The sequence below is a fragment of the Panicum virgatum genome, chromosome 8N, assembly GCF_016808335.1.
Source record: "Panicum virgatum strain AP13 chromosome 8N, P.virgatum_v5, whole genome shotgun sequence".
Lineage (NCBI taxonomy): Eukaryota > Viridiplantae > Streptophyta > Magnoliopsida > Poales > Poaceae > Panicum > Panicum virgatum.
Window position 1 is genome coordinate 14,972,598 of NC_053152.1, and position 13,754 is coordinate 14,986,351.

General features: G+C 44.5%; 1 long non-coding RNA gene across 1 annotated transcript; it reads right to left on the bottom strand.

The window, feature by feature from the left end:
* Positions 1 to 2,127: 2,127 nt before the first annotated feature.
* LOC120685649 lies at positions 2,128 to 5,062 on the bottom strand. The gene is made up of 2 exons (XR_005679679.1): positions 2,794 to 5,062; positions 2,128 to 2,440 (listed from the first exon to the last, which is right to left on the bottom strand). It is a non-coding gene; the product is annotated as an uncharacterized LOC120685649 (long non-coding RNA).
* Between the last annotated feature and the right edge of the window lie 8,692 nt (positions 5,063 to 13,754).

Here is a 13,754-nt window from a genome sequence, read left to right on the forward strand (position 1 = left end):
GAATTCCTCTAATGTGGTCAGAAGTAGAAGAGCGTTCATTAGATGGACCAGCCCTCATAAAGGAAGCAGAATAAAGAGTAGCAGAAATCCGCGAAATGTTGAAAGCAGCCCAGTCCAGACAGAAGAGCTACGCAGACAAGAAGAGACGAGAAATAAGTTTCAATCCAGGAAACTTCGTCTATCTCAAGGTTTCACCTATTCGAGGGACCAGGAGGTTTCAAGTACACGGAAAGTTAGCCCCTTGGTACATTGGACCGTACCAAGTGCTAAAGAAAGTCGGAAAGGTAGCTTACCGACTCCAACTACCAGAAGGAATGTCAGACATACACCCGATGTTCCATATCTCACAATTAAGAAGGTGTTTGAGGGTACCCGAGACAGAACACGTGCCAGTGGAGGCAATAGATTTGCAGCCAGACCTGCAATATCAGGAAATACCGTTCAAAATTCTGGACACGGTCACAAAAAGAACAAGGAACTCAGAAGTACAGATTTGCAGAGTGCAATGGAGCAGACACGGAGTAGAAGAAGCTACGTGGGAATGCGAAGATGCTCTGAAGAAGGAGTTTCCCCATCTCTTCAAGAACCAGCCGAATCTCGAGGACGAGATTCATTTTAAGTGGGGTAGGTTTGTAACATTCCAAAAATTCACCCAAATAAATTACTCGCTAAAAATATTTTTCAAAATCTTTTCATCACCTCAGCTCGAATCTTTTCCGGCAATTCGTCGCCCTGACACCAAACCAGATCTCCGTCCCGACACCGAAATCAATCATCGTTTAAACTTTCCCTGTTCTCCTCGTTCCTCGTGCACGTCGCTTCTCGTCGACGCCACGCTCGGCTCGCGACCAACGCCGCGAACCCCGCCGGCATCTCCTTTTCTTTTTCTCTTTTTTTCCCTTTTTTCCTTTCTCCTTTTCTTTTTCTCCTTTTCTTTTTCAACTTCTTCTTTCTTCCTTCTTCTCTTTTTCCCTCCTGCTCCTTGCTTACGCGCTGCACGCGCGCCCATATGCGACTACGCGCTCCACGCGCCCGGGATGCTCGCCGCGCCGCTCGGCCCCTGCCCGACCTGTCCCGTCGCCCTGTGCCGCCTCGCCGCTCGCGCCGCCGCTCCGCGATGCCGGGCGCCATTAATGGCCGCCCGAGATGCTCGCCGGCCGGCCACCGCTGCGCCTCCCCTCCACCGCCTCTCCTCGCCTATAAATAGGCCCTCCACCGCACCGTCGACCTCCACAGCCTCGCCTACCACCGTAGCTCCCACTCCCCGGCCCGCAGCGCCGCCACCAGAGCTGCCGCCGGCCACCTCCGCCCGCCACCGTGGGCAGGCCGCCTCGCTCCGTCCCTGCTCAGGGTAAGGAGGGGAATCAAACCACCTCGGCCCCCTCTTGCTTTTGCCCCCATCCCCAGCCGCCGCCGTGCCCCGCACGGCCGGCAAGGGCCGCCGCCGGCGCCCGACCTCCCCCTCATCTGTTTCCCGGGAGAGAGGAGGAAGAAAGGGCACTTTTGCCCAAAGGCCCCTCCCTTCCTTCCTTTTTCTTTAAGAACCCCCCTCCTCTCTATAACCTTTTTCAAGAAAGCCCCTCCTATTCTTCCTTTTTGAAAATAAACCCTTGCACTACACAAACATTTATAAATAGACCCCTGCCCTTTCTAGTTCAGCCTAGATATTCCTAGAAATTGCGACCAAGTCCTTTCCCTCTCAAAAATAATTACAAACAGGTCCCTGAATTCCAGTTTACACTACAACACATATGGCCTTCTATGACATTTCATTTATGTCATAGAAAGTAGAAATTATGTCATATTTCACAATTTGTGACACTCGCGTGACTAAAATTCATTCGTCGCCTATACCATGTAATAAAAAGTCTTCTGTGACGAAAACTTATTTTTTCGTCATAAATTGTGACAATTCTTGTATCACTACTAATTTATGACACCAGTTCTTCGTCATTAAAGATCCATGAAACGTCATAAAACTTTGTACAAGGATGATGAGGCAAATAAGTGGAGCTGACGTGGCAGCATTTGTGTGATGATTTTGGTTCGTTGCAAAATATTCAATGCCTAGCAAGGCCCATCAATGAGCAGTCTATATATAGAAGCCCATATATCATAACAGCAATAAAACAAATTCAAACCCAAGTAATTTTTTCCAGGCCTATGTTCATTGGCACAAATCATTTTTAATCACCATCCAAACGTTTACAAGGTACCAGACACATCATTCTGAAGACATAAGGTACAAATCACATCCAAAGAAAAGATTACAACCATTTATAACCAAGGTAAATAACACGAGTTATAAACAGACCAAAACCATGTCTCCTTTGTTGCCTTCTTCAAATTTTCTACCTCTTCTAATTGCTTGTTATTGATGCATCGGATCATCAACTGATCTCTTCTAACTGTTGGTTCCTTGTTACATCTTATCCTCAACCTGAAAAGAGCACATCACCAAATACTTATAGCAGATAATATTGACATGGAAAATACTAAAATACTCTGTATAGCCATCACAACTGTTCATTCTAGGAAGCAAAGTCGTATCACCTCCAGATAGCAAAAATACAATAGCACATCCATAGGATGTACAAGGCACTACATGGTATGTAGCAAAAAAAGTAGCCTCCAAATCACACTAAACAAAGAGATTAATCATGAATCTGCAAGAATTGGTGATTGTTTGTTTTCTGAATTATCCAAAGTAGACGATGAAACAGAGCAATATAAATACTATGCATCTAACTTTGAGTAAAAATTTGAGATGCTGAACAAGAAAACCAAGTTCACCAACACATCCAGCAATATATTGAACCCCTCTAGCTACATAGTCAATTGCTGCAAAAAAAAAACAGAGATGCAGTTCAGTGAAAAAGATTAGTCAAGTAAAAACATAGATAAGTAGAAAAGGCCTAAGCTTAGTAGGAAGCAATAAGCATGAAAACGATTCAGATTAAATACGACTGGCAGTATACATCAATCTGATGTTCAATGATATTCTTACTAGATAATTCATGCAGCAGCAGCATTCATTATACTAAACAATTTATCATGTGGCTATATGCAGTTTATAAATAAAAACAGGTCCATGTTTATCAAATTTTAAGTTTAAAGTAAATGTGTGCACTACTGAACATCACAGCCCCACCAAAAAATATTGGATTCGGTTAAACACAACTAACTGTGGTGCTCTACTATTATCATGCCATCTATCAACACAACAAGATCTGAACCCCTTATTGCTCATTTCATCAAACCTCAGCATCTTCTGAAGAATATGGAGCTGGTACTTCTGAATTAATAAAGCACAGCTTCCTGCATAAAGAGCACTATAGTAAGTAAAATTTCTTTAGGTTGCTATCAAGAAGACACATGGTTGTTTGTTTAGATAATGACAGAAATGCATGCTTAGGCAGTGACAGAAATAGCACTATAGTATGTGGCTGTATGATAACCATGAAATTTGATAAGCGTGAACAAACTGCATGTCAGTTGTATTGACACAGGAACCTTTTATCTCATTAGGCTACAGACTAAAGATTGGACAGGGAAGTGCAAAATTTATAGGCAATCAAATAATTTATACATGAACTAGAGTATTGATCTTCAGGCCCACCAATCATAGAACACCTCATCACCAGGCTATGGCAAGATATCAGGGAGTCCACATATCAGTTGAACAGGAGAGATCACACCTACTTGAAAAATACACAGCCCAATAGGGTGTGCTATGTAGCCAGCACATATGCAAAAGAAATGCTTTAGGATCAAAAAAATAAGGAGGGTGCCTATCAGATTGCAGGTGAAATTACTATACATTCTAAAGGCAAGTGCATTTTAAGTGCACAGAATATTGAGCATAATAGAAATAAAAAAAGTCATGCACTGCTGTACTAGATTGAGAGTTGAGACTAGCAATTTACCTAACAACATTGCAGAAGCTCAACACAAACCATTCAGGTTTCTTACTATTTGCACCCAATGCAAACCAAAGTAAAGCAATGGATAATAAGACTACTCTTTAGCATGTTATGTTGCCTGCATGGACCAATTTCTTAAGAAGTCATATTTCTATACCTGTGTACGACAGATTCTGTGTCTAGCACAAGAATGCAAAATAAAATTTAAATCATTGCGGGTAAATAATGAGTTGTCGACATAGATGAACAAAAGGGGAATCGTTTCTTTGAGTGGACAATTACGCCACTGTTACAATCAACCCAAAATGAAATTTGTTATCTAACAGCGCTACTGCAACCATAGCCTGAGGATGACATTTGCTGACAGCGAACTAGATTTTTAAAAATTGTGCAAGAAGACAACACATAACAGGAACATGGAGCAGTTGAATCCTTCTTTACCAGTAGCTACCACACCTACTGATCATTGTAGCATTGAACAGGGAGCGCAGATGGATGCAGTGAGGCTGAAGATTCTAGGGAATAGATCAGGTTGCACATGCGTTCTAGAATCGAATAGAAAAAAAGCTAAGCAATTCGTTCACAGCGATCAGGTTGCACATGCGCCAGGAAAAAGTATTCACCTGTTGTGCCCACGGCCAGGCATCCTGCTCCAGTGCTGCCGCAGTTCCACCCGCTTCCCTAGGCAGTGCGTGCGCCGCGCCTGCCGCCCGCTACCCCCGAGTCGCGAAGGCCTGCCTGCGCCCGTGCGACGCAAATTCAGATCTGCTCCCGGTGATCCGAGGCACCCAGGGCCTTCTCCTCCTCACCACCACCCGGGCCGTCGCTGCTTCTTCCTCGCGTGGCTCGGCATCTTCAAGATCGCGCTCCCCGCTGTCGGCCTCTATCCGCTCGATTCCGCCCTCCCCGTGCTCCCCTGCATCGTCGCGGCCGCGGTCGGCATGGAGTCGGAGCCCCAATTCGGCCATGCCGTGGAGCAGTAGGGGGCGGCGGGCGCGGCGCGCGCTCAGGAGATAAACTGCGGTGGCAGTGGGAGGGTTGAGGGCGTGAGGGGGGTTAGCAATCAGAGGCACGAGAGCAAGAGCCGACGGCGCGAGAGCGAGGAAGAGGCTGGAGCTGGAGGGGAGGCGGAGGAAGAGACGGAGGTTGTAGGGGGTAGGGTTTCCACTCATTCGGGCTTTGGTCGATATGAATCATCGGATCTGAGATGGGCGGCCAGGAAAAACTGGGCCTTCGCAGAAAACGGTCATGGCTAGATTTCTTAGCCCGTTAAACGCTTTTCTTTTTTATATTTTGTACCACTACCGTGAATGGACATGTAAAAATATTCGCTCATTTTCAAATTGTATGTCGTTTTGGTAATTCTAGAAACATAATTTTTGCCATGTATCTAGACATTGTGTTTATTTAGGTGCATAGTAAAAATCATTTTAGATTGGGTTTGCCAGGAGCGCTGTGGACGTCTGCCGATGAGGTATGCATTATTTAACTATTTCTTTGTATGTTCTATAATTTATATATATGGTCTGATCTCCAAATAAAAAAATTTAAACATGTTACTATTTTTTACTTTGGATTAGACTTTACACTAGTCTATCTCCATTGTACTTAAATACTCTGGCAAATGTGGGATCTATTTAACCGGTGGCACTATGCTTGTCATAAGCATAGCCAATTTAAAAAATAGAAAAAAATTATGACATACTAGTATTGTCATGAACTTTGTCACAAATATGGCAATTGAACAGATTATGACGATTTTTAGTTGATCTTAGCGACGCATACCCTATTTTCGTCACTAAGTTTTACCGAGCCCTATAAAACATCATAAACAGAATGATTTAATGACGAATAGCTTCGTTGTCACGAGAAATTCGTCACAGAAGGTCATATTTATTATAGTGTTAGCGCCTAAACCCCTCTTTAACCTATCATTTCATGCGCCAAAAACCCTCCGATTGACCTGAAACTCGACCACGTCATTTCTAATATAATTTCAGCCGTGCCATTAGAAAAATCTTCCAAAAATATTCTTCCTATCTTCATATCTTCATTTTTAATGATTCGAGCTCAACGGTAAAACCTTTATTTCCTTTTCTTTATTGTGTGCTTGTTTGTATGCGCCGTAGATCACGGTGTGAATGAGGGAGAACCCAACGAGGAGTACACGGAGCAGTACCGTGAGCCGGAGCCCGAGAACGAGTACTGCGAGCAGGAACTCCCGGAAGGTTTCGAAGACGGCAAGTTCAATCTCATCCTTTGATGCATATTTTGTCCCAGTTTTATAAACACAACCTATTGGCCTGTTTTACAAAACTGCATATGCTTTTACTGCTAAAACATGGTTGGATAGCCACCCCTTGACTTGTTATAACTATTCCTTGACCACCTAGATTGATGTCTAAATATGATTTATTCTATTTGGATGTTAATCGCTGCTAGAATGTTTAGGACCTTGTATTACAACACATCAAGCATGGTACAACTTGTTTTATAAAAGAAAAATATGTGAGTGTGTGGGAAGGGAAATGTGAAATTTTTGGAAACTAAAAGAAAGATGCACTTAGATGAGATGAATGGCACTTCTGTGTGAATTGCCAAAAGGTGTGCTCATACCTTTGTGGTTGAGCAAGAAGGTTGGGAGATATCCATCTTGTCACAATCAAGGACCGAGTTGATATGTCATCTTGCCTAACTCAACTATCGTGCAAACTACTCGACCGTTGTGTGTGGCAATGGCTTAGCATAAACCCAACTAGTTAGTCTGATAGCCCAGAGGAAGGCCACGCTTACGGTGTTCAGAGACCAGTCTACTTCACCAGCGAAGTACTCTCTGAATCAAAGGTTAGATATCCATCAATTCAGAAACTTCTGTATGGAATTCTAATAACCTCCAGGAAGCTCCGGTATTACTTCGACGAATACAAGATCTCAGTCATAACTGACTTCCCATTGGGGGATATACTCTACAATCGGGATGTCACTGGACGAATCTCAAAGTGGGCAGTTGAACCGGGAACCTTGAAAATTAACTTCAAGCCAAGAACAGCAATCAAGTCACAGGCACTAGTCGACTTCTTGGCTGAATGGCGGGAAAATAAAATTCCAGCACCCCAGAACATTCCAGGGCATTGGGTGATGTACTTCGATGGCTCACTCAAGATCAACGGGGGCGGCGCGGGAGTTTTGTTCATCTCCCGCAAGGGACAACAATTGAAGTATGTGTTCCAAATTTTGTTCAAGGTCTCCAACAATGAAGCTGAATACGAGGCATTGCTACACGGCCTCCGACTAGCAGTATCTCTCAGCATCAAGCGACTACTTGTCTACGGCGACTCTCTACTCGTCGTTCAACAAGTCAATAAAGAATGGGACATCAATAAGGATAAAATGGACGCATATGTTGAAGAAATCAGAAAGCTCGAAAATAAGTTCTCAGGATTGGAAATCCACCACATCGATCGCAACAACAATGTGGGAGCTGATGTCCTCTCCAAACTTGGCTCCACTCGAGCAGCTGTTCCACCGGGAGTTTTTGTCCATGAACTTCACCACCCATCAGTCAAGGAACAAAGCCAACAAGCCACTGACACGGAGGCCCCGGCCACAGTCAGAGAAGTGCTGATGATTGAAGAAGATTGGCGGACTCAGTTTATCGACTTCATCAAGGAGTTCAAGCTTCCACCACATGTTGATCCTAAAAGCATTGAAGCTGCCCGCATCATCAGGCGTTGCAAGGGTTTGGTCCTCGTTGGCGACAACCTATACAAGCACTCTGCTTCAGGCATCCTCACGAAGTGTGTTACCCTTGAAGAAGGCAAAGACATCCTCCAAGAAATACACGAAAGAGTTTGCGGCAATCACGCTGAATCAAGGACATTAGTCGGCAAGGCGTATAGGTCAGGATTCTTCTGGCCAATAGCTGTTTCGGACGCAGAAGACCTGGTCAGACGGTGCCCTGGCTGCCAATTCTTCGGCAAGAAGACTCACGTCCCAGCACACAACTTGATAACAATCCCTCCATCATGGTCGTTCGCCTGTTGGAGTTTGGACATGATCGGACCATTAACCGTAGCTCCAGGAGGATTCAATCATGTGCTGGTAGCAGTCGACAAGTTCACCAAGTGGATCGAGTACGAGCCCAAGATCTCATCTAACAGAGCAGTGGATTTCATCTCTGACATTATCCACCGATTCGGCTTTCCTCACACCATCATTACAGATCTTGGTTCTAACTTCACGTCACAATCTTTTTGGGATTTCTGTGACAACTCCTGCATTGAGGTCAAATATGCCTCAGTAGCTCATCCTCGGGCAAATGGCCAAGTTGAGCGAATCAATGGTTTAGTACTCGACGGCTTGAAGAAAAGACTCTATGATGCCAACACCAAGAAAGGTGGCAAGTGGATTCAAGAACTTCCTCATGTAGTCTGGGGGCTGCGAACCTAGCCTAGCAAAGCAACTGGACAATCTCCTTTCTTTCTCGCCTACGGGTCAGAGGCCATACTACCGGCAGACATCATGTGGAGATCTCCAAGAGTGGAAGCTTATCAAGAAGGTGAAGCAGATGAAGCTCGACAACTCGAGTTAGATTCAGTCAAAGAGGCCAGAGTCAACGCTCTAACTCAGTCGGCTAGATATCTTCAAGGAGTCCGACGCTACCATGACTGCAATGTCCAGCAAAGATCTTTCAATATCGGAGATCTAGTATTATGAAGGATCCAAGACGAGACGGGACTGCACAAGTTAAATTCCAGATGGGAAGGTCCTTTCATCATAACCAAGGTTATGAGACTAGGATCATACAGAATCACTGATGCAGATGGCAATGAAGTACCGAATTCATGGAATATTGACCACTTGCGCAAGTTCTATCCTTGATCCAAGCAATATGGTGATGTCAGCTGTTTCTTTAATAAAACAAGGGTCTTTTCCGGTATATCGACTACATTAAAGACAATTTCTCTATCTGACGGCATCACCAGTCCAGGATAGCTTACATAGTTCTCCATCAGGATTACTACACAAGCCGCATCCTTGACCTTAATATAAGGACGCAACCTACTCGCCTAGCTCGAGAAGGTGTATGGATACCTTTACTAGTTGTCCATCTTGGGTAACTCGACGGAGTTCATCCTAATAGGTCAACTATAAGGAACTCCAGCCTTGCTGTAAAGGCAAAACTACTCACTCGCTCGAGCATGTTATGGATACTACTACATTTTGTCCATCTTGGGCAACCTGACGGGGTTCGCTGTGATACCCCGGCCTACAGATAGTACAAGAGAAGTTGAGAATCTCTCAGATGAAACAGAAGAGTTATGCTCTAGTTCCTTTTTCCCGGATTTATGTAACACCTATCTGGAGTTATCAGCAGTAATGCCTGTGCAGTGTTGTCTAAATAGGATAGAACCTTAAATAATGGAGTTTTTCTCTTTTCCTTGACCTTACCTGTGTTTCCTCTTTACCCAGCTTAGATGTCAACAGAACAAAAAGGCCTTGGAGACAGTGCAATGGGTGATAGTGTTCATGCAACAGTTTCCGTGAAGCAGCCGACGATGATACAAGATCAGTCTTCGCAAACAACATACCACCCGAAGAATGGTGAGAAAGCTTGCCTGTGTTGCCAATTCTATGGCGTTCCTTGTCGTCAAGTTCGTGCAACTGAAGATGAAGCTGCAATTAGGAGGAACCAGAGGTTGTTCTCCAGTACAAAGAGGAAGAGGTCTCATCAAGAGCAGTTAGCAGAGGATTCCCTTTTCCTCAACAGTCCATCGGTCGATGAGCTACAGACCATCCAGAAGAGAAAGGATCCTAAGTGCTCTAGAGAGACACAGGTTGAGAATCAAGCTCTCCATGATTATGTGGATGGGTTGACTATCACTATGAATGTGATTCATCCACGCGGTCGCAAGGAGTCCAAAGAGCAAGCAGTAGAAATGATGCAAGATGTGATGCTAAGTTCACATGGAGGTCAGCCAAGTAGCGCCATTCACCACCACCGCATGTGCTACCAATGCGGGCAAAAAGGTCATTATGCCAAAAGTTGTCCACAGAAACGCCTTCCACCGACTCCACGCATCCACACCCATGCGCCACCCCAAGCCTAGTTAATGCCACGGGTGGATCACGCATGACGCGTATATCCTCCCTGACCCAAATCTCGATCGAATCGACCCCTGGAAGGCCGGTTTAACGAGCTCCGATGAGTTTCTGGTGAAGCGCCACCGCGGAACTTGAATCTCCGGTGCGGCGCTGGCGCGAGAGGGAGCTGGGCTGAGCGCTGGAGGGTGGGCCGCGGCTCTGGCGAGCTGGGCCAAGGTGGGTTGGACCGGCATTGGGCTTTGGCGGGGAAGGGGAGAATGGTTGGGCCGGACTGGGCTGAGCGCGGGATTGGGCTGTGGGGGAAAAGGAATGGAGGAGAAGGGCTGGGCCGCTTCGGGTTTTGGTGGGCTGACTGGGTTGGGTTTGGTTTCTGGGTTTTCTCCTTTTCCTTCTCTTTTCTTTTCCAACACACTCAAACTAATTTGAATTCAAACTTGAATTTGAATCCAACCCTAACATACAAACAAATAAAACAATGCACCAGCATGAATGCACAAACAAGTTAGCCCTAAAATAATTTTTAATTACTTATGCAACAAAATTAGATTAAATGCAAGCTAAGCAAATTAAATCCTTAGAAAATTAAATAAAGCCAATTAAATTTATTATTAAATACTGAAATTTGAATTAGGGTGTTACATTCGCCCTAACAGGTCAATCTTAGTAGTTAATCGAGTCTACAAGTTAGACACCTTACTCGTCTCGCCCGAGTAAGTTTCGGATATCTTTCTGCCATTTACATCTTGGATAACCCGACGGGGTTCATGCCTAACAGTTTTGCCTTAAGGATTACTCCAGTCCTTGGTCAAAGGACACCTTACTCGCCTTACTCGAGTAAGCCTTGGATATCCCTATGACATTTACTTCTTGGGCAACCTGACGGGGTTCGTACCTAACAGTTTTGTCTTACGGATTACTCTAGTCCTTGGTAAGAAAATACTATTCACTTGCTCGAGTAGTTTATGGATACCTTTACAAGTTTCTCAAATCGGGTAGTCTGACGAGACTCACCTAAATGATTAACTTCAAGGATTACTCCATTCAAGTATTCAACTCGATTAGTTCATATTTATCCTATGATATCAGATCATGCTTCTGAAGACACACCAACAGGATACGAATTATGGACAATGACAAGAATCCAATGAAGATTATAAGAGTTGTTACAAGCAGTCTACTCTGCCATGTTCTTCAGAATTTCCTCCGCAATCACTTCTGATTCCTTACAATACTCTCGGAATTTCTCATCAGAGTAACTGGGAGCTATTCCTTTAGCTATCAGAGCTAAATTAAACTGAGGCAAGTACGACTTGACAACTCCTATCATGTGAGTTAGATAATTCTTGGAAGTAGCTGTCGTAACATCAAAAAATTTCTGGGGAGTTTCTTCCAAATGCTCCACCAAGGACTTGCCACTTGACAATTCTTCTTCAGTATCAACCACATCCACAAAAGCTTGAGCTACTGCTATTAGTCGAGTATGGTCTTCCAGAGAACCTGATGGGAAGATATCTCAGAAATTGATTTGACAAAGCAAAATCAAGACAAAAGATCGAGTGCTTACAGGCTTGGGCAGTCTGCAATTGCTTCTGAAGACTGGAATTTTCCTCTTGAAGCTTTGATCTTTCTTCTTCAAGGTTCTTAATCTGGCGCTTCATGTCACAAACCTCCAGATGATGCTGCTGACTTGCTTCATAAAGTTTGTTCCGAGCAGCAAGGGCTTCATCCAGTCATTTGGCAATCATGGCTTTCTTCCCCTCCAAGATCTTTCGGTTGTCTACAGTCTTATACAGAGCATGAGACTTTAGGAAAGATCGATTGGCTACATCCTGTAACATCCAAGGCAAGTCTAATCAGACAACGATTACTACTCGACGATGACAAGTAGCGGCAGAAGACTCACATTAGTAAATTTAAAGCTCCATTGCATACAATCTGCGAGCTTCTTCATATTGTTTACAGTCAACAAAGGATCATCAAATAGTTCCTTTCCCAACTCTTTCTGGGCTGACTAAGGCATAGACTGGAATGGTACCAGTCGAATGGAAGGACCTTTTGACCCTTTTGCTCCACTACTCCCAGATCCACCAGCATTGGAGTCTCCTTCAGCAGCCGCAGGAGTATCAGATGTTTCAGGGCCTGGTTTGCTTGGATTCTCAGCTGTGTCTGCACTTGGCAAACTGGCAGCAGGGGTCTCGATCAACCCAATTATAGGAGATTCGGGGGCTGATCGACTAGTTTCTTCCGAACCACTCGACACCTAGTTGCGGAAGTCTTGGACTTGATCTTTCTCATGCGCCGAAAGATGTTGGATCCTAGCCAAGCAAGATTCTGAATAAGAAAGCTGAGGCAAACGGGATACAATCAACAAAATATTATATACTTACTGGCTGGCATCGAGATGAGGAACTTTCCTCTGCAACATTGATTCGGGAGCCACCTTCCGTTTCTTGCTGTCGTCAGAATCAGCATTTACAGAAGTCAGAGGCATACAATACCAGGATTTATAATTTTTCTGTAGAAAGAAGCCAATACTTAGTCAGAAGATCAAAAATGGTTAATTACAAGTACTCGACATGGTATCCAAAACACGTACCCAGGCATTATCAGGAGGATTTTGTGCCGAGAAGAGTGTTGGAAGCGTCAAAGACTTGTCAAAGTTATCGAGTACTTTGCAGCATCTCTTTATTACTTCAGATTGAGCCATTGGCTCTGGGGACATCCTAGTGGGATCCTGCATGCCTTCATATCTAAAGGCAGGATGCTTTCGTAGCTGGAGAGGCTGTGTCCGGCGACCGATAAATGAGAAGACCACATGATCTCTAGTGACTCCTTTCTTCTTAGCAATGGCAACGCACGAAGAATGGCTTCAACTTGCTTGCCACCAGGTCCTTTCCTTGACTAGCTTTCTTGGACTTGCGGGGCACTAGCAATCCTTTCTGGAAGTGGAAATTCAAAGTTCTCGATATGGAACCAGAACTTCTTCCATTCGGCTCCCTTATTCACCGGATCATAAGCCAAGTACTCTTGGAGGAGACCCGTACTCTCCAACTCCCGGACCAGTGATTCAGACATCTTGCTTTTACGCCAACCTGTGGACATATTGGTGATCATTTCCTCTTCAATCTTGGACTTGTTCTTCTTGGGAGCCATCTCACAGTCACGAGTTTTAGCTCGGGGGCTACGAGAGGGGCTTTTGAATTTTGACTGAGAAGAGACGAATGTGAATCTAAGTCTGACGGCGGCCAGGAGTTCAAGGGGTAAAACCCTTGGAAGTTTTCAACCGGCTTTATACGGTCTTCGGGGGCAATTTTGTGAATATTTGGGATGCCAATGGATTCTTTCCTTCTCAGGGAAGTTTTCAATTTTTGCCACGAATTTACATTGATTCTTAAATCTAAATGGAGGGATTTAAATTCAAGACTCGGGGGCTGCGGAATATATGTATCAGAGATTTATTTTTCAATTTTTTTGAAGAATAAAGAAGAAGAAAAAGTCTGAAGTGACCCTCAGCCTGATTCTACGATTCAACCTAAGGCTCGGGGGCTACTCCATATGGAGCGCGAGTACTTCGCGCACCATATATGATCAAGATTTCGGGGCTTGAGCACCTCACAGCTTCGGAGCAAATGGAAGTACTTGAAGCACTACACGACGTATCTAAAGGAAGGACCAGAAGCAACCGGAAGGATGTTCTGACTACTCGAAATACTCGAAGACGCCCAG